A 22,300-nucleotide genomic window follows, 5' to 3' on the forward strand; every position below is an offset into this window, starting at 1 on the left:
GGTCTTGGCAGATGGGTCTTTGTCAGGTCATCCTTAAAGGGCTTTGACTTACGTTCCACATCTGACAGAAATTTGCTTTGTTTGTCTGAGTCCAAGGCAAAGATAAACAAGCCCTCATCTGAGAGTGGCTCCACACTGAAGATGCCATAGAAGTATTCCATACTAAGAAACACATTCCACAGCAAATAGATGGGCTCCATCACATAAGTGAAGAGTTGGTTTGACCATCAGTGTCAGAAGCCAAATGCTATGGCCCAGGATGTTGTCATACTACCATCTATCAGCACTGACAATATGGTGTTCAAAGGTATTGATAGCTTCATGTAGCTAGAATCTCCATGCATTAGCAATCTGTCACTTGACACTAAAATCAAAACATATGTTGTAATTGCTACAGCCATGATTGTCATGCTGAATCAGAACATGTAGAGTAACAGCAAACTGATCAAGAACACCAAGTTTACCAAGCTAGTGTATTCATTTTACTCCTCTACAGTAATCAGACCGAGACTGAATATGCTGGATTTCTTAACAGTTTCCAACTTCACTGTCTCTGTGTTCTTAGAATTTCATGGTACAACCATGTCATCAACTCAGACATAGCAGTGAATCACATAATTTGAAAATTGTTGAAAAATAATCACAATTTGACAAACCTTCTCTTGTCAGCTTCAGGACATATCACAAGAAAACTTAATCAAGCAAAAGTAAACATTTATACTACATGACAGGATAGTACTGATTGGCTGGCTAGGGGCTGGTTGAGGTATATCATGCAAAATGTACCCTTTAATGCTGATTGACAGTTAACAGCCATACTTTTTTCATATTCAAAATAGGCAGACTGATTCTGATTGGTCAGGGCTTTCGTCTGAGAAATGAACCAGTCTCAGCTATTTTGTTGAGTTGAACCAGGTGTTATATGTTTACAAGTTCATTCTGTCTTCAAAAAACAATCAATTTAGGACTGTCAGTTGGGTTTGTAGTCCAGTGCATTTGGATGTATTGGGATCAATGCAGATTTACATACAAAACCATGTTCTATGCAGGGAGAAAGGACATGTACAGGCACTATGCTTATTCCTGGGATGTAAGCATTGTTGGCTAAGCAAGCATTTACTGTCCACCCTTAATTGCCAAAAGAAATTGACCAAACATAGGCCAAACCAACAAAAGCTGACAGACTTCCTTCTGTAGAAGCTATTAATAGACCAAATTTTCTTTTGCAACAATTGACAGTGCTTGAGCTAACTTTTTACTGCAGATTTTTATTGAATTAAAATTCACCATTTGCTATGGTGGGATTTGAACCCATGTCCCCAGAAGATTAACAAACATAGAAAATGCTAGAGAAACTCAGCAGATCTGGCAGTATCTATGGAGAGAGAGACAGCTAACATTTCAAGTCTGATATGACTCCTCTCAAGAATTCACTCTATGGGGGAGAAAAGTCATATCAGACTCGAATGTTCTCTTTCCACAGATACTGTCAGACCTGCTGAGTTGCTCCAGCATTCTCTGTGCTAATTTCAAATTTCCAACCACTGCATTATTTTGCTTTTATTCGAGGTCCTCAACATTTGCCTTAGATTCTGGATTTCTAGCCCAGTAATATTACCTGTATGGCATTCACTTTCCTGAGAAGGGGGACCATAGCATTGACATTTTTAATGTATAATCAATGGATTCACTCTCCATGATCAGCTTCATTGTTTGTTAAAATACCGAAGAATTACATTTCAGTTTTGCAGTATTTTAGAGGCCACAGCTAGAGTTGTGCTTATCACAAGATGGTCCTCCAAATGGGATGCAAAAACATAGCATTAATCACCTCCCTGGATGGCCCCAAATGCTTTATGCCTTACTGCAATTATATCTCAGGTGGCTTATCCCTCAGTGGCCCTTGTGATCTCAAGCGTGTCTAATGCCAGTAGCGGTGAAAATTTTAAACAGTTCACCAACCATTTCAATGGTCTACCTCTGAGTTCTGTGATAATGTTATAAATACTGTTAACACTCTTTAAGTTGCTGCGCAGCAATATTTTTCCTCCAGATCGCAGTTTAAAAACAACAAGAATTAGAAAATGTAAGTGAAATGTAAGGGAGCAGCACAGATGGAGCCAGCAATTCAATAAACAGGTATCAAAAGGCTTTTTAAAAAGTCTTGTTAGAGTTTCTTTTTACCTGGAACTTCCACAAATGCTCGCAATGAGGGATTGTCAAAATCCTAAGAAGAATTATGTAAGGGGGTGAAACCTACTATTTATGCCACCTCTCTGGAGCTTCTGCTGCTGCTATCTCAATAAGTTAAACCAAGAGATTAGAGAATCTTAAGGAAATCCAAACCTAAACTTTATTTTTGGTCCATTGGTGAAATTCAATATTATTCTGTAATAATATCCTGATACTTTGACTTAGGCACGTTTTTGATGCAAGTTGCATTGGTTTCATTTTACTAATTGACTACAAAGAGGACTAAAAGCAGAAAATGCTTGACAAACTCACCAGGTTTGGCAACATTTGTAGACAGAGACGTAAAGAGATTTTTTTCAAATCCAATGAGACTCTTTTTCAGTGCAGCCACAGATAAATGGCTTTTATTGTGATTTTATTTTAATGTAGGAGGGACTCAAGCAGGCACCATTCTGCTGTTCAGAACTGGCTGGCACTGAGTTTAAAAGGAGAGTGAGAAAAATATTATGGAGTTGCAGAAAACTCTAAAATCAGGAAGGAAAGGACCCTGCCGGGGGCCTTCGATGAAATGTGCTGTCAGCTACAAATAGCCGAGCTCCAGTTCAGTCGTCAAAGGCTGCTGGAGTCACAGTGGCACATCTGTGAGTTTGATAGCTACATGTATATGCTTTCAGAGAGGTAGTCTCGCCTCAGTTTAAGGGCCTCAAAGCAGAAAGGGAATGTGTGGCTGCCAGGTACTCCAACAGAAAAGAGCAAGTAGTGCAGGAGTGCTCTGTTTTTCCATTTTGGAAGCTGGTGAGATCACTCGTTCCTCAGGGGAGCATGGTCAGAGCCATGTTTGTGGCACCAGCTGTGCAGGAGGGATGGAAGAAGAAAGGAAGAAATAGTGATCGGGAATTCATAAGTTAGAGGAACAACTAAATATTTTTGTAGCCATGGATGTGATTCCTGGATAATATGATGCCTCGAGTTAGGGTCAAGGATGTCAGAATGGATTCAGGGCATTTTTCTGGTGAAAAGCCAGATCTTGTGATTCCCCCTTGGTAGTAATGATTAAGTTAAGGAGGGGAGTGAGGTCCCACAAGCAGAATTTATGGAGTTAAGCAGTAAGTTAGCAAATAGGAATCTCCAATGTAGGAATCTCCAAATTACTCCCAGTTCCACATGCAAGTGAGTGCAGAAATAGAAGGACAAGGCAGTTGAATGCATGGCTGGAAACATGGTGAAGGAAGGAGGGCTTTGGATTCCTGGGTCACAGGGGCTGGCTCTGGGGAAGATAGTACTTGTACAGGCCAGACAGATTGCACCTGAACAGAGCTGAGACTATGTTCCTTGCAGGGTATTTTACTAATGCTGCTGGGAAGGCTTTAAAGTATGGGGATGGAAACCAGGAGGGAATATTGGTGTGGAATATTAGGGTATACAAAATATTTGGAGATGCAGACAGTACTAGAATAGTGACTAGAAAGTCAACAGGTGAAGTCAGAGTAAAGGAGAAAGTATTGAAGTCCAAATCAGAGATTCTGTATACAGTAAATTAGTCTGGAGAATTACAGGTACAAAGTGCCATATAGGAATACAGTTTCATAGCAATTACAGAAATCTTGCTCAATGAAGGGCAGGACTCGCTGTTAAATATTTGAGTACAAGATGTTCAGGAAAGATAGGCCACGAAGGAGAGGGCAAGGTGTGATGGTATTGGCTAAGGAGAGCTTTTCAATGCGAGAGAAAGAGAATGACTCAGGGTTTAAGGATAAAATTAGAGCTAAGGAATGAAAAAAAGTGGAATTACATTGCTTGGTGTAGTTTAGAGTTGGAACTATTGAGAAGGATGTAGAGGACCAAAACAGCAGGGAAATTATTGAGAAATATCAACATCATAGGATAGTTATAACAGGGGACTTTAACTACTTGAACGTAGGCTAGGACAGTGATAATGTACAGAATTACGAGGGGCAAAGTTCCTAGACCGTTCGGAGGAATTTCTTTCAGCTATTTTATCTTCAGTCCGACAAGCAATTTGGACCCTGTTCTTGGGAATGGGGTGAGCCAAATGGATCAAGTGTCAGTGAGGGAACATTTAGGACACAGTAATCATTGGTTTCAGATGATAGAAAAGGGCAATAGGCAATTCAGAGTCCGAATAGATAACCATTGGCAGGCTGACGTCAAAAGGAGGGGAACGGAACTGGGCCAGAAAGGCTGGAACAAGAAGTTAACTTGAGAAATAATTTGCTGAACAATTGACCACGTTCAAAAAGGAGGTAGTTTGGTTACAGTCAAGATACGTTTAGAAGGAAAAGAGATGACAGACAAATCCAGAGCTCCCTGGATGAAAAGTCAGATAAAAATAAAAATGAAAAAGGAAAAATGCACTTGGGGCTGGTGTCAGGTAGAATGCAGAAATGAGATTCCAGAAGAATAAAGACATTCAGAGGGGAGGAGGTAAAAGATTAACCAAGTGAAGATGGATTGAGTCTGAAGAAGGATTGAGTCAAGACTGGCAGCCAATATAAAGGGGATTAAGGTCAATTAGGGACCAAATGGAGATGGGGCTATGGCTGAGATGCTAAAATTAATGCTTTACATCTCATTACCAAAGAGGTGGATGCTATTCAGGCCAAGGTGACAGGTTTTTAAGACTTTCAAAAGTGAGAAGGAGGGAGTATTGGATAGGTCATTGATGCTTAAGGTTGATAAGGCCCTGGAGCCTGATGAGATTCATTTAACAATATTGAAAGAAGCAAGAATAGAAATTTCTGGGCACTGGGCATAATCTTTTAATCTTCCTTAGACCTAGGGAAGTGGAGAATTTTAACCATCACACCCTTGTTTTTAAAAAGGTTGAGAGGATAAATCCAGCAATTATAGACCAGTCAGTTTAATTTTAGTGGTGGGTAACTTCTGGAAACAATTATTTTGGATAGAATTAGTTGTAACATGGATAAAGCTGGCTTGTTTAGAAATAGACAGTATTGATTTTAAAGGAGAAATTGTGTTTGACAAACTGGAGTCTTTTTTAAGGTAACACAAAGGATCATCAAGGGTTACTTTGTTGATGTGGTGTCTGTGGAATTTCAAATGACTTTCCTGACAATGTCATACGTTGTGAGAACATTGAGAAAATTCATAGATAATGGAATTAAATGGTCAGAGATAATGGGGACTGCAAATGCTGGAGAATCCGAGATAACAAAGTGTTAAGCTGGATGAACACAGCAGGCCAAGCAGCATCTCAGGAGCACAAAAGCTGATGTTTCAGGCCTACACCCTTCATTGGAGAGGGCTCTGAAATAAATAGGGAGAGAGGGGGAGGCAGACCGAAGATGGATGGAGGAGAAGATAAGTTGGAGAGGAGAGTGGAGGTGGGGAGGGGATAGGTCAGTCCGTTGAGGATGGACAGGTCAAGGAGGTGGGATGAGGTTAGTAGGTAGGAAATGGAGCTGTGGCTTGAGGTGGGAGGAGGGGATAGGTGAGAGGAAGAACAGGTTAGGGAGGTGGGGATGAGCTGGGCTGCTTTTGGGATGCAGTGGGGGGAGGGGATGAGCTGGGCTAGTTTTGGGATGCAGTGGGGGATGGGAAGATTTTGAAGCTTGTGAAGTACACATTGATACCATTGGGCTGCAGGGTTCCCAAGCGGAATACGAGTTGCTGTTCCTGCAACCTTCAGGTGGCATCATTGTGGCACTGCAGGAGGCCCATGATGGACATACCGCCCTAAGAGAATTCCCCTTGTCCTCTCATACCACCCCACCAACCTCTGGATACAACACATCATCCTCCGACACTTCCGCCATCTACAATCCAACCCCACCACCCAAGACATTTTTTCATCCCTACCCTTGTCTGCCTTCTGGAGAGACCACTCTTTCCATGACTCCCTTGTCCACTCCACACTCCCCTCCAACCCAACCACACCCGGCACCTTCCCCTGCAACCGCAGGAAATGCCCCCACACCTCCCCCCTCACCCCCATCCCAGGCTCCAAGATGACTTTCCATATTAAGCAGAGGTTCACTTGCACATCTGCCAATGTGGTATACTGTATCCACTGTACCCGGTGTTGCTTCCTCTACATTGGGGAAACCAAACGGAGGCTTGGGGACCGCTTTGCAGAACACCTCTGCTCGGTTTGCAATAAACAACTGCACCTCCCAGTCGCGAACCATTTTAACTCCTCCCCCCCCATTCCTTAGATGACATGTCCATCATGGGCCTCCTGCAGTGCCACAATGACGCCACCCGAAGGTTGCAGGAACAGCAACTCATATTCTGCTTGGGAACCTTGTAGCCCAATGGTATCAATGTGGACTTCACAAGCTTCAAAATCTCCCTTTCCCCCACTGCATCCCAAAACCAGCCCAGCCTTTCCCCGCCTCCCTAACCTGTTCTTCCTCTCACCCATCCCTTCCTCCCACCTCAAGCCACACCTCCATTTCCTACCTACTAACCTCATCCCGCCTCCTTGACCTGTCCGTCCTCCCCGGACTGATCTATACTCTCCTCTCCACCGATCTTCTCCTCCATCCATCTTCGGTCTGCCTCCCCCTCTCTCCCTATTTATTCCAGAACCCTCTCCCCATCCCCCTCTCTGATGAAGGGTCTCAGCCCAAAACATCAGCGTTTGTGCTCCTGAGATGCTGCTTGGCCTGCTGTGTTCATCCAGCTTCACACTTTGTTATCTTGAATTAAATGGTCAGTTTTTTTTAACTTTGTTCCTTCACAGGATATAGAGTCACTGACCAGGCAGCATTTATTGCCAACCCCGAATTGCCCAGAGGGCAGTTAAGAGTCAACCACATCGCTGTCAGTTTGAAGTCACATGTAGGCCAGACCAGGTAAGGATGGCAGTTTCCTTCCCTAAAGGGCATTAGTGAACCAGATGGGTTTGTCCAACAATTGAGAGCAGATTCATCGTCATCTGGGTTTCCAGGCTGTCTTTATGATTTCGGATTCCTCCATCTGCTGTAGGGGGATTCAAACCTGGTTCCCCAGAACATTAGAGATAATGGGAACTGCAGATGCTGGAGATTCCAAGATAATAAAATGTGAGGCTGGATGAACACAGCAGGCCAAGCAGCATCTCAGGAGCACAAAAGCTGACGTTTCGGGCCTAGACCCTTCATCAGAGAGTCTAGGCCCGAAACGTCAGCTTTTGTGCTCCTGAGATGCTGCTTGGCCTGCTGTGTTCATCCAGCCTCACATTTTATTATCTTGGAATCCCCAGAACATTACCTGGGTTTCTGGATTAACAGTCCATCGATAATGCTACTAGGCCTTTGTCTTCCCACGGCTACAAAATTTGCTGTTTTAATAGGAAATAGAAAGTAAATGGATATTCCTTTCTGTGTGGAGGAAGGTTTCAATCAGAGTTCCCCGGGGTGTGAATATGCAGACACTTGCTTTTCCTGATATCCAGTAAGGATTTAAATCTTGGTGATCAGGGAACAATTTCAAAGTCTGTTGACGAATGCAGCTTTGTAAACTGTGAGGAGGATATGCTGAATTCTAAAGGACACAGACAAGTTAGTGGAGTGGACAGAGTGGTGGCAAATAATGTTTACTATGGAAAAGTGAGGTAATGCATCTTGGTAGGAAGAACATGGACAGACAATAGAAAATATGGAATACATTACTTAAGTAGTAGCAGGAGTAGGTGGACCTAGGTATATCTGTATATAGATTAATACAATTAACAGGGAAAGAGAAGAAAGCAGCTAGTACAGCATACTTGGCTTTACTAATAGAGACGTGGAGTACAAAAGAAAGGGGACAGTGTTGAATTCTAAGGACACTTGTTAGATCTCAGCTGGAGTATTATACAATTCTAGGTGCTACATTGTAAGAAGGACGTGAATACATTAGAGAGCATGCAAAGAGATTTACAAGAATGGTTCCAGTGATCAGGTACTTCAGTTATGAAGGTAGATTAGAGAAGTGGACTGATTTTCTTGGAGAGAGGAAAGCTGAGATGACATCTGAGAGAGATTTTCGTAATCATGAGTGGCCTGAATAGAATAGATCGTGGAAAAAAACAGCCTTCCTGCTTGTCAGGCAACTGAGAATGAGACAGCACAGATTTAAAGTGATTGGCAACAGTAATGAAGGTGATGTGAAGCAGCACATTTTTGCACGGGTATGGAATACATTGCCTGGAAGTATGGTGAAGGTAGATTCAGTTGTGTCATTATTTCGATATAAACAATGTGCAAGAGTACCGATAAAAAGCAAGGTGATAGCAGTGAGCCACAACATTTATTGGATAGCTGGTGAGGACACAATGGGCTGAATGGTTTCCTTCTTTGTCATCACACTTCTGTGATTCTGGAAAAAGTAAAATGCATTCCTGCAAGCACTTTATAAAATAGTGGGCTTTATAGATGAAAGATAGTTAACACCTTAATTAGATGTTCTTTCTTTGAGATAATAGGCAGGGTTTTTTTTTCGGTTTGTCTTCCTTTGGGAAGGAAGACACAGAAATCTTTTGATCTTTTGCCAGTGAGAAAGAAGCAGGTTTTACACAGGGAGTGAGAGTCTTTTAAGAAAACACTGTTGGTAAGTTTGGAAACAGGATACTGCATAGAATTTGTAACAGTGTTATTGTTGAGGTAGGAGTGTTTAAAGCTAACTTTGATTGCACTAGATATAAAAGTGTTTCATTTTCCAGTATTATAAAACAAGTGCATGTTTCTATCACAAGAAGTGACCCAAATGATAAGAATAAAATGATTTATACTTTCTTGTAAATTATTTTCTCTCAATGAGGATAAATAAAGTTGAGGAGTTTATTTGCTCTTGAGAAACTTGGATCAGAGTATGTTACTTGTTATCAGTCAGGAAACAATCCTCTTTGTTCTATCACTGTCACCAGATTGCATGAATCAATGGTTTCCCAACAAACAGCATTGGGCTAGAATTAGAAAAAAAGACTGACAATTTACCAATTATTGTAAAACCCACCTCCCAATGTTCTTTAATGGAAAGAAACTGCCATCTCCCTCATCCTTAATGAGTGAGATTCACCTTAATCTGTTTTGTGGTAATCTATCTAACCATCTTGTTAGGCAAATAATTGTCAGAGAAGCAACACTGTAACTGTTACAATTGGCTGCAAAATGTCTAACACCGTATTTGTGATTTGAATGTTGTTTCAGTGTTTAAATGGCATCCAGGATCTGTGCACACATGCCTTGATGCACTCAGCTCTGGGACAAACTACATCTGGGAGGGATTCCATTCCCTTGACATTCCTCTGATGTGCAACCATACTCTGTACATCAAATGCTTTAATGTCCGGTATCCTGGCAATCTACCAGTGCACTTGGATGGAAAGTATCTGAACCTGAATTTACTTTTGGCTCCCTAATTCTTTCTAACAAGTTTTGGCCTGCAATTTTAAAATTGATCAATCTTTCTCCTTCATAAGCCTTTCAGTTCAGGCACCTATTCCCCTTATGTATCATAGAGAAAATTGGTACATTCAGCAGATAGCTCTTCTCAAAAAATGAAATGTGCTTAGGGTTAGCACTGCTGCCTCACGGCTCCAGGGACACAGATTCAATTCCAGCCATGGGTGATTGTCTGTGGGGAGTTTGCACACTCTTCCCGTGTCTGCGTGGGTTTCCTCTGGGTGCTCCAGTTTCCTCCCACAGTCCAATCATGTGCAGGTTAGGTGGATTAGCTATGCCAGATTGTCTGTATTGCCCAGGGATATGCAAGCTAGATGGGTTAGCGCTGGTAAATGTGGTGTTACGGGGATAGGGTGGGTCTTGATGCATTGCTCTTCAAATGCAGAGTAAATGGGCTGAATGGCCTCCACCTTCTTCATGTTACTAAGTGTTTTGAAAACTGGACCTATAGTTTTTCAAAGTTAATGTATGGATTTAATGAATTGAATTGTATTTCTTAAAATTCATTCATGGGTTGAGGGCATCGCTGGTTAGGCCAGCATTTATTCCCATCCCTAATTGCCCAGAGGGCAGTTAAGAGTCAACTGTTGCTGTGGGTCTGCAGTCACATGTAGGCCAGACCAGGTAAGGAAAGCCGTTTCCTTCCCTAAAGGACGTTAGTGAACCAGATGGGTTTTTCCGACAATCGACAATGGATTTGTGGTGAACATTAGACTTCGAAATTTTAAATTTCAAATTCTGCCATGGCAGGATTCAAACCAGGTTCCCAAGAACATTACTTGGGTCTCTGGATTAACAGTCCCGTGATAATACCACTAGGCCATCACCTGCCCATCAAATTGTCATAGGGCATTTAAATGTTAAGGTCATTCATGTGAGATTATATTTTGCTTTTGAGACATCAGGTTTCATGCATCAAACTTCATCCATAATTTCATCCCCATATTATAGATGGGAGATCTTCTGCATGTGATCCTCCTCTTTGGGCCTGTCTGACAATTTTTCCTTTTCTTTTAATCAGCCATCCCAGGTTCATTCAGTATGAGTTTACTAATTTAGTATCCATTAATACTGACCTTCATGTCAGATTTGAAGTTTTATACATCCCTGTGATGAACTGCTGCACACAAGAGATAATAAAAGTATATCTTATCAACACTGCTTTCATGAAATACTTGTTTTCATCCTGTCAACAAAAAACAGACAGTAAATTTGTATAAATTTGCAATTAAAACAGATGCACAGTAAGATAATTTTATGGTGTAATCTACATGTAACACAAATTAGGTATGTGGATTTGTTTGTCTATAGATCTCAAGGGTTTGTTTATAGCTTAACTGATAAATACAATTTGAAGTGCAGATGTAGCCTTGCACAGAGTGCTCCTGTGTGGAGAGCGTATGGTCATGTGAGAACATTCTGGTGCTTAGTCATTTGCACATTGAGCTTCTTAACACCATAAGGCCATAAGATGTAGTTACAGAAACTGGCTATTCGGGCCATTGGTTCTGGCCTGTCATTCAATAAGGTCATAATTGATCTGATAATCCGCAACTCCACTTTCTTGCCATTTTTCCATAACCAAGATCTTAAAATCTGTCTGAGACTTCAATGCACTTAATGATCCAAACTCTATAGCCCATTACTGCAAAGAATTCAAATGTTAAATTCAATTCTTAAATGGACCTCACTCCAAAGATGATATCTTCCTTTTTTTTCAAAGATATATGTCAAACTCAAGCATTGAATAATAGTGAAATTGATTACATAGGATAGGGATTGTAAAACTTACAAATACAAAATTCTAAGAATGCATATATCATTTCAGTCGTTTGACAATTCTTCCAGATCTTCTTGTGGTGTAATTGTCTGGAAGTGTGGATTTTACCCTTGAATGTTCTTGATTTGCAGGTAAATCATTTGTTCATGTGCAATCCAGGATTTCCATAGTAATATACTTTGATTTGAAATGCAGTTGGTTTATCATTTTGCATAATACACTCTCCAAGCCCATTCAGTGAAATGTCAACTTCCAGAATGGTCTTCTTTTGGCTCAGGGTATAATTTTCTGTGGATGATGCTTTTTTGAGACACTTGAACATATGTTGATGGTTCTCTAGCCATACATAGCATATGTATTTCTTTAGGATCTCTCTCAATCATGTTGCTTTCTCAGAAAAGATTGGAATGTACTGAGCAAGAAATTGAAGAATTATAGGTATTTCTGTACAACTGCTTTCTTTTGTGGGCTAATGTTAGTTTCACATTATTAACTTCATTTGGGTCAGGATGGATTCTGTAACCTCAATGTAAACAGCCAAAAAGAAAGACCTAACTTATAACGATCAGGCCTTTCCTGCTGTTAACCCTTTGTACCACCATCAATGAATGAAGATTCTGTTCATGTTCTTTCTGCTTTGCCCATTACTGTATTATCATTAGCAATGCATGCTCATTCAAGTACATTTTTTTGAGCTTTTGTCTGTATTCTGCTGAAAAAATCTTGATTGACCGATTAAATCAGAAGGTAGTCTTTGGAAATAATATCTTCCAAATGTTGTTCTGAAGATAGCGACTTCCTGAAATTCATTGGCTAAATGTATCATCTAAAATCCATGTTTGGTATTCATCTTGGAGAAGAATTTAGCTCCTGTGAACTTGAGATCCAATTGTAATGTTGGAATCGTGTGTCGGCATCTCTTGAAGTAGAGGTTTAGACATCTGAGATTCAGACATACCAGATTGCACCATCTTTCTTTAGCATGTTCATAACTGAACTACCACAAATCTATTTTATTCCATTTCAGCCAACTCGTATTTAAGATTTTCTTTTCTGTGACACGACACTTTCTTGGAGGGCTGTTGGACAGAATTGCGTTTTCACTAAGGTACAATATGGCATTTCCTTGAAAATTCCAATAATATTGAACCCTTCTCTGTACAATTGTTACAAGTCTTGGATTGACCCAATATGTGTACTCTGGTCTCTTCTGCCACCATGGGTACCTTGGTGATCTCACAGATGGTCACAACATTGAAAGCCATACACGCAGGTAGTGCTCCCATTGGTGGTATAAACCAACTTAAATTGAACCTTGAAACTGCATGCTGCAGTCACATGCAGATTGCCACTCTGCATCTCCTTCACCATGCAAACAAGAGAAACAACATTTCTGACAGGAAATTCCCATCAGGGCTTCTTTAGAAAAGCAGAGCTGTACTTGCAATCTGACAGGCCCTTCATAGCATAGGAACTGGAGGCAAGCCACCTCCCTGTATTTACAACAGACTGCTGCCAGTTTCACAGGTAACTATTTTGACTGCTGCTGCCTGAGGTTAGGGTGTCATGAGGGTAGGATCAGGTGGGTAGGGGATTAGAGTGCTGGGTATGTCAGGCAGTGGGTGGGAGTGTGTGCCAAGTGCATCAGGTGGCAGGTAGGAGGGTTTGTGTCAGGTGGGTAGGCTGCCAAGCTACAAGATGAAAAGGATCCTGGTAGGTTATAGAATGTTCAGAGTGGACCAGGTTTGATGGGGTGAATATGGGGTCCATTAGGGAGTGGGTTTTGTGGTTTTTGGTCCCAGGAAGGTCAGGGAGTGCAATGATGGGTGTAAGATCGTGGAATAGGAGTGGGGCAGGGAGTGGGCACATGGTGAATGCTTGGTGTGCTTTGATGTAAAGGAAGAGAGCATCAAGTCTGGTGCTGGGGCATGGGGATTTCGGAGTCAGTGCAGGGAAGAGGGATCAGTGAGAAGGAGGTTGGATCCTGGGGAATATTAGGCTCCAGGCATGGGGAGGGTGTAGTGTAGCGATGTCAGGATCTAGAGGCAGTTTGGTGTCTGCGAAAGATGTAATTGAGAGTACGTAGGAAAGTCAGGAGTGTCAGCTCAATAGTTACTAAGGAGGTAGACTCAGCCTGAAACAATCTAACTTTATAACTACCTACTTAACTACAGTAGGGCTTTCCACATTCTCTGATTAAAATGGATACTTACAAAAGGTTCCAAATATTGGGGAACTGACCTGTGAATTCTTCAATTTCTTGGGCGATTCTCTTGGAATGTGCTACATAGGAATTCTGACACCATGCACAACTCCTGTTTACACTTCAGAAAGACTGTCTCAAAATCTGGGCCTGTCAAAGGACAGCACATTCAATATTTGTGGAGAGCTCATTGACTTAAACTCAATTTGGTACTAATATTTCAAAGCCATTCCCTTTGCTCGGTTGCAAGAAAGCAGAGCTACCATCGAATTCTTGAAATAGCAATGTGAGAGGAGATCAACGAATTCCAAATACTGATGCATTCACTTATAACCATTTCCCCTAATTCTCTTTACAATCCTCCTTTTCATATTTATCACATTTCCTTTTATATTTGTTTCTAAGCACCACAATAGTCATTTATGATAAAGCATCTGAAGGTGATATCAGCCCTATTTCAAAAACCTTCCTTTTTCCTTAACTCTTCCAGTGGGTATCCATTTTCTCTGTCCCTTCATTCTCCAATCAGCCATATTTACAAAGACTACAACTTCAGGTTTTCACATTCATCTTCACTCCCTAGTCCTTTTTACAGCACTGCTCCCACTCCCCACAATTGCTCTTAACTCTGCAGGAAACAATGAACTCTCCAATGGCCCTGATTTCTCATCCAGTCTGATTCTGTCCCTTACCAGCTGCCATTCCCCAATCTCCAACTTTCCCCATTTAGACCCTTTCTCTGACTTTCGTTCCCAAGTCTCCTTTGTTCCTTTATTTCTACAGCCCCACTCTCCGCAATCTGTCTAACACTGTTCTTAGACTAACACTTTAAAATAACTCCATTCCTAGGTCCCAGATCCTGACTATTCATATCCCAACATAGAAACTCAGTGTCCATGTTCATCCTGGTCCCATACTCCTTCCCAATATTAAACTTCGATCAGTGAGTCGTGGAAGAAGAGACTGTAAGTCAATGTTTTGCTCAGTTTTAGACTTATTCATGAAATTAAACATTACATTTCTTAAAAATTCATTTTCAGGAGGTGGGTGCAGCTTGCATTTATTGCCTATCTCAAATTTCCTAGAGGGCAGTTCAGAACCAATCACATTGCTGTGGGTCTGGAGTCAAATGTAGGCCAGATCAGGTGAGCATGTCAGATTTCTTTCCCTAAAGAACATCAATGAACCAGATATGTTTTTTGTAATAATCAACAGTGGTTTCATGGGTGTCATTAGACTTTTAATTCCAAACTTTTATTGAATTCAAATTCTATCACACGCCATGACAGGATTTAAAACTATTTCCCAATAACATTAACTGGGTCTCTGGATTAATAGCTAACAATAATCTACTAAGTCATCGCCTCCCCATAATCAATATATGGTTCCTAACTGGATAACATACTCACAATGTTGGATTGTATCAGGCTGTTTTTTACCACTCTCTCATATTATGTGGCCATCATTTATTGCTCTAGTTCCTATTGACCTTGCGATGGTTGTGGTGAGCTGCCTTCTTGAACCACTGCACTTCATTTGCTATAGGTAGACCCACAACTCCATTGCAACAGGTATTCCAGGATTTTTCCAAGTGACACTGAAGGAATGGCAATATAATTCCAAGTCAGGATGGTGTAGTGGCTTGGAAGGGGTTCTATCAGGGGGTGCCCTTGTCCTTCTAGATGGAAACAGCCATGGGTTTGGAAAGTACACAACACTGCTTCTGAGCAACAGTTGTGGTGGCATTGAATATTTGTGTATGTGATGCCAGTCAAATGGGTTTGCTTGCCCTGGATTCCCCTCCTCTGTCTACAACTTGGCCAGGTGCGCAGCCATGATAAAGCTGGTTGTCCTGCAGCCATTTTATGTTTGACACTGTGACAGTTGGGGTGTTCCCCATCTAATAAGGAAATCCTCCAGTATAAACAGCTGCTGAGCAATCTGATTGGCTGACAGGTCCGTAGCATCTGGCTCAAAATGGTTGCCATTTGTGGAACAACAGATGGTTTCTGAGGCAGGGCCCAGCTAGCAGGCCACAGAGAGGGAGCTGAGGGAGTTGGGCAGATTTAAAAAGCCATGCTTAAGATGATGATGAGAGTGTGGGGGGCGGGGGGCGCTGTGCGCAGATAGACGGAGGTGCCCAGTTATGATTGTGGATTAAACGGTTAACTCACGAGCATGTATATAGGCTGTCATGACATTAATCATGTTATCACCACATGATGATGAGGCTCTAAGCAAGGAGAAGCATGCAGGGTATCATGCAGATTTGTAGTTTACATGGTGTAAATAAACAACTACATTAAAAATCTAATAATCTTGGCTATATCTCTATCTTAGAGTAGTGCACAATTAACTTTTTTGAACTTCACTTGACAATGACAGAATTAGACTGGGGAGCGTACCGCCTGTGGGCACAAGAAAACCCGAAAGGATGTCTCACTCTCCCATGCCCAGTAAAACTGCCAGGCTTCCCGCTGGGCCTGAGCCTCCCCCTGCCCCAGGTAAACTAAGAACAGAGCAGGAAGCACTTAATGTCTCGATAGGCTCAAAGATGAGTGGGTCATTTGACGTATCTGCTGTCCACTCCTGCAAAACAGGTGACTGGGGGCAATAGGAATAGTGTTGGTCATATCTCTATCTTAGAGTAGTGGCATGTTTTTCAGTTCCTGCTTTCAAACATACTAATGGGGAACATACATCCAGCCCCAGTATCAATCTTTTTGTACTTTTTTAAAATCAATAAGATAAATTAAATTGAATCAACTAGAAATAGCCTATTCATGTCTCTTTCTACTCTTTTTAAATGAAAATAAATCCATCAAAACCAAACTAACAACATTAAAAAGTGACAGCCTAGCCTTTTTCTGAAACTTTTTAATCTGAAAACATAGGCACAAACTGTTCTTTTACATTAACTTCATAAAATTGTTGCTAATTACTTTGAAATATCCCGAAATCACCAGGTGATTTATCCTCACAATTTACGATGATCTTATTGTTTATTGAGTAAACTTTGATCTTTTGTACTATTTCTTCAATGTCTTCATCTACTCTATTAATTGACATTTTTTGAGTTATGTAGCCATGCAGCATGGAAATTCCCTTCAGTCCATGCTGACCATGTTCCCAAACTAAACCATTCCCACTTGCATGCGCTTGGCCCATATCCCTCCAAACACTTCCTATTCATGGACTTGTCAAAATGTCTTTTAAATGTTGTAACTATATCTGCATCCATCACTTTCTTAGGCCATTCCACACACAAACCACGCTCGGTATAAAAAAAATTGCCCTCATGCCCTTTTTAAATCATTCTCCTCTCACCTTAAATATATGCCTCCTAGTTTTGAACTCTACACCCTAAGGAAAAGATCTTCATCAATCAACTTTTCAAGCCCCTCATGATTTTATAAACTTAGATAAGGTCACACTCAACCTTCTATGCTCCCGTGAAAAGTCCCAGTCTTTCCAGTCTATTTTTTATATCTCAGACCCTCCATTCCTGGCGACATTCTGGTAAATCTTTCCTCAGCACTCTCAGTTTGATGATATCCTTCCCATAAAAGGGCAACCAGAACTGCATACAGTAAACTGGAGGGGCCTCACCAATGTCCTGTATATCATCAACATGATGTCCCAACTCCTATACCCAAAGGCCTGAGCAATGAAAGCAATTGTGCTAAATGTCTTCTTAACTATCCTGCCTATCTATGATGCAAATTTCAAAGAATCCTCTACCTGCACCCCTAGGTCTCTGTTCTACAGCACTACAACACACTAATGTTATTGAACAGAGAGACCTAGGGGTTCAGGTAAGAGGCCCTACCATTAACTGTATAAGTTCTGCCCATGTTTCCATTAGCAAAATGCAATGCCTCACATTTGTCCAAATTAAGCTCCATCCGCCACTCCTCAGCCTATTGACCCAATTGATGAGGATCTCTTTGTGATCTTAGATGATCTTCTTTACTATCCACTCTACAACCAGTTTCAGTGTCATCTGGATGCCTATTTGTGGTAAATCCAAAGCATAAGGCTTGAAAGTTTTTGTGATGTATTCATCCATAAAGCTCACGTTGTGACAGTATTTCTGAACATGTATGTGTTGTGGAGGTACAGCACAAAGGGAGAAGCAGTAGTCAGGGTGAATTTGGGAAACTCAATTCTAGCCTCTGCTACAGTTCATCATAAAATTGCGAAGTGTCAGAAACAAAACACAGGACAATAAACATTTTGCTTTACACCACATGTAATGAAAGATGGCATTTTGTCTGTAAAATACAAAATCACATTTTTACTGCCAAAATATCATCAAATGTTCTTGCGGTGTTATTTCTATTTTGGTCTCACTTTATGCCCTATAACATGCTGTCTTTCTCTGGAATTCTAAGTAATTGCCTTGGCAAGCAAAACAAAAATTCTAAACAAATAAACAAGAGATGAGTATAAGCTTGCCTTAGCAGTAGCATTCCTGCTGGTAAGTCAGGAGGTTATGGGTTCAGGTCCCACTACATTTCAGCACATAATCATCTTGGATGACATGTCAATACAGTATTGAAGGAGAAATTCTATTTTTCTTGATGAAATGTTAAGCCCAGGCACCTTCTACTTGTTCAGGCAGATGGAGAAAGAATAGGAATCTTTTGTCCTGGCAAGCATTTATCTCAAAATCACCAAAGCAAATTAATTGGTCCAAAAAACATAATAGTTGGAGAAAGTCAGCAGGTCTGGCAGCATCTGTTGAGAGAAAACAGAAACAATGTTTGAGTGCAGTGACCTTTCTTCAGATAAACCGGTCACAGCTTATTACTTTGTGTACATATTCCATGCTGTATTTGCCTAAAAGTAACATGTCAAGGGATGTGAAAGGAGTGATTAGAGATGCGGGTTCTTTCTTGGATACTGCAACCAAATAAAATCTGGCATTGTTAAATTGGCACATAAACTTGCCTACAAAAAGCCTTTCTCTAGATCTGTATTTGCTTAAAGAACTGTTAATCTGGAACATCTTGTGGCTCTGATGAATGAAAATCAAATTGAAACAACGGCCCTGATATGAATTGGTGACAGTTTTAAAAGTTGGGCAAAAAGTTTTTTGGTCTGGAAAACCTGCTTTCCCCTCCCATAGTCAGAACAGTTTTAAGTTCACATTGTTCATTTTTTTTCTCCCAGGATGTGAAAGAAGAGGCAGTAAATTTAAAAAGAGCAGGGAAAGGTCCTCCTGGCTTCTCCTCCCTCTCTTCTACATAGCAGCTGCCATATTATCTTGGAGCTTACTCAGACTGCGCTTGGAGTTCTGTGTGCAATTTTGGTCTCCTTGTCTCATGAAAGATATTAATACTACATTCCAGAGTACAATGAAACTTCACCAGGCTTGTTCCCGGATGGTAAGACTGTTGTATGTAGAGAGGTTGAGCAAGCTCTATTGTTCGAAGAATGAGAGGTTGCCTCATGAAAGTTTACAAAATGCTTAGAGATAGGCAGGGTAGGTGCAAGTAAGAAGTTCCCTATAACTGGGGATTCTAGCACACATTTTTAAAAAAATATGTGGGGTGCCACTTCGATCCAAGATGAGGAAAAATATTTTTTACTCAGATGGTGAATCTTCTGAATGCTTTGCACCAGAGAGCTGTGGAAGCTCCTACCTCAAATCTCTGATCCTATCTATTAGAGTCCTTAGTGTGGAAACAGGCCCTGTGGCCCAACAAGTCAACGCAAAGCACCCCATCCAGACCCACCCCACCTAAGCTACACATCCCTAAACACTATGGGCAATTTCCCATGGACAGTACACCTAACCTGTGCATCTTTGGGCTATGGGAGGAAACTGGAGAACCTGGAGGAAACCTATGGAGACGTAGGGAGAATGTACAAACTTCACACAGACAATTGCCTGAGGGTGGAATTGAACCTGGGTCCCTGGTGTTGTGTGGCAGCAGTACTAACCACTGAGCCACTGTGCTTGCCCCTATTGTCTCCCCCATCTTTAATTCTGACCTCTTGCCTGTCCTATCTCTGATCCTCTCTCTTATCTCCAGTCCTCCCTTCTATCTCCAATCCCCTTTCCTATCTCTTTTCCTTTATCTTACCAGGCTAAACAAGACACTTGCATTATAATATTTAATTTGCTTTTCTGCCTCATTAGAGTGATTTTGTTGCCTGCTTCCATGAAACACAGAAATCTTTTGGTTGGCTTTGGATATGAGATGTAGCCCGCCATTATCTGGTGGTTGAAATTGCCCATTAACTCTACTTTTCCTCTCTTCACAGATGCTGCCTGGCCAAGAGTTTCCAGTATTTTTTACTTTTGTTTCAATTTACAATATCTATGTTTTTTGTTTTGCTTTCAGTCTAAAGAGTTCCCTTGTCATGCCTCAATTAGAACAAGTAGATGGATAAGTAAAAACCAAAGTTAATTTTTAACCAGATGTTGAAGCCATAAAGCCTCGGGATAACTACATCAGTGCTCAATTATTATTGTTTTCCCAGAACCTTTCTTTCTATCCTCAAAATTCTTGGATTTCAGGCTTTTAAACACAAAAACACGCATATCAAATCCAGTATGAGGTAATTTCTGTAAACATTTATGATTAACACATGTTTGGAATTGTACATCAAACCGAAAAAAGAGCTAATGAGAAATAACTATTTCACAGGCTGCCAAGCGTGCTTAATGTTAGAAAGTTCCTTGATTCTGTAGCTCTTCTTTCATTTGTGAGTTTGGGCATTGACTTGGAGCACCAATCCAACTCAATCATTTTTAACTTATTGCATACTTACCTTGGAAGTGTTGTAAAGTTCAATGAGATGATAACTAATACATGTTTCCAGCTACATTTAATAAGATGAATGATAATTATCCTTGTTCATCTGTATTCGGAAAAAATACATAATTCAGAGAGGAAGAAAACTTATAAGAAGGGGTGGAAACTAGCATGATTAAGCAAGGAAATTCGATGACAAGGACAAAAAAAAGGCATATCATGTTGCACATATCCCAGCAGGCTGGAAGATTGGTAAAATTTAAAAGATCAACGTGTTACTGAAGATGTTCTAAAAAGAGCAAAGAAAATTATGGAAAGAAAAACTAGCAAATACAAAAATGGATGGCAAAAACTTTTATAAATGTAGAAAATCGAGAGCAGGTAAAGTGATTTTTGGCCCATTGAAGGATAGAGCCTGGGAAGTTAATAGTGGAGAGTGCAGAAATTAAATCAATAATTTGCCTCAATTTTCATCTTATAGGACACTAGTACCAATCTAATACTAACAGGCAATGTGAAGGCTTTAAAAAAGGAGGAACTTAGAAAAATCATTACGACCGGGAAGTGGTGGATGTCAGTACAATTACAACATTTAAAAGACATTTGAATAAGTACATGAGGAGGGATATGGGCCAGGAGCAGGCAGGTGGGACTATTTTAGTTTGGAATTATGTTCAGCATGGACTAGTTGGACCGCCGGGTCCATTTCTATGCTGAATGACCCTATGACAAGGGGAAAAAAGTACACAGCAAACTTTAAAATCCATTATTATGGAAATTTGGACATTTTAAAAATCAAAATTCAATCCATTAGAGTCAGCATGTATATTATGAAGGGTAAATCATATTAGACTAATTTGCTAGAATTCGTTGAAGATGTAACAAGCAAAGCAGAGAATAGGGATCCTGCAGATGTCGTATGTCTGGATTTTCAGGCATTTGTTAAGGTGCTGCACAAACAAGTGAATGCACAAAGTAAGACCATGTTGGATTAGAAGTAATTGATTAGTTTTGATAGAGCATTGGCTAACCAATAGAAGGCAGACAGTCAGGATAAATGCATCTTTTTTCTGGTCAACAATATGTAAGTGGTGGGTGCCACAGGGTTTTGTCCTAGGGCCCCAACTACTTACAATCTACATTAATGACTTGGATACAGGGACAGCCAAATTTGCAAATGACATTAAAATATGTGGGAAAGTAAGTTGCAATAAAAAAAAGACATTTACAAATTTGATGAACGGGCCAAAGTATATCAGATGGGGTTTAATATGGATAAATGTGAGATTATTCATTTTGCTTGGAAAAATAGAAGGGCAAATTATTATGTAAATAGAGACAAACTGCAGAGTGCTTTGGTGCAGAGGGATCTGGGTGCCCTTGTGCATGAATCACGGGAAACTAAAATGCAGGTACAGCTGACATTTGAAATTTTGGCATTTATCACTAAAGGAATAGAGTTTAAAAGTAGGGAAGTGTTCTGCAACTCTATAAGGCATTAATGAGACTCTACTTGGAGTATTGTGTACACTTTTTTGGTCTCTTTACTTGAGGAGAGATGCAATTGTTTTGGAGGCAGTTCAGAGGAGATTTACTAAATTGATTCCAGAAATGAGGAGTTTGTTTTATGAAGAGAGATTGAGCAGTTTAGTTTGGAATAATGAAAGGAAAACTAATTGAGGTACATGAAATGTTGAAATGGTTTGTCGAAGTTGCATAGAGAGGATGTTTCCTCATGTGGGTCAATCTTGAACAAGAGGTCATTATCTTAAAACAATGAGTAGCAGGTTTAAAATAGAAATGAGGAAAGATCACTTTTCTCAAAGGGTTGTGAATCTGTGGAATTCACTGTCTCAGGACATAGTGATTGCCAGGATATTGAGCAAATTTAAGAAGGAGATAGACAGATTTGTAATTAGTGATGAGCTGAAGGGATATGGTGAGCAGG

General features: G+C 40.6%; 1 long non-coding RNA gene across 1 annotated transcript in view; it reads right to left on the bottom strand.

Annotated features, from left to right (window-relative positions):
• Positions 1–17,904: 17,904 nt before the first annotated feature.
• The window catches only part of LOC125453710 (uncharacterized), a 45,758-nt gene continuing 41,362 nt past the window's right edge, over positions 17,905–22,300 (bottom strand). The window contains exon 3 of the long non-coding RNA XR_007247825.2: positions 17,905–18,325. This is a non-coding gene — a long non-coding RNA (uncharacterized LOC125453710). The remainder of the gene's footprint in view (positions 18,326–22,300) is intronic.

This window comes from Stegostoma tigrinum, chromosome 6 (assembly GCF_030684315.1).
Source record: "Stegostoma tigrinum isolate sSteTig4 chromosome 6, sSteTig4.hap1, whole genome shotgun sequence".
Lineage (NCBI taxonomy): Eukaryota > Metazoa > Chordata > Chondrichthyes > Orectolobiformes > Stegostomatidae > Stegostoma > Stegostoma tigrinum.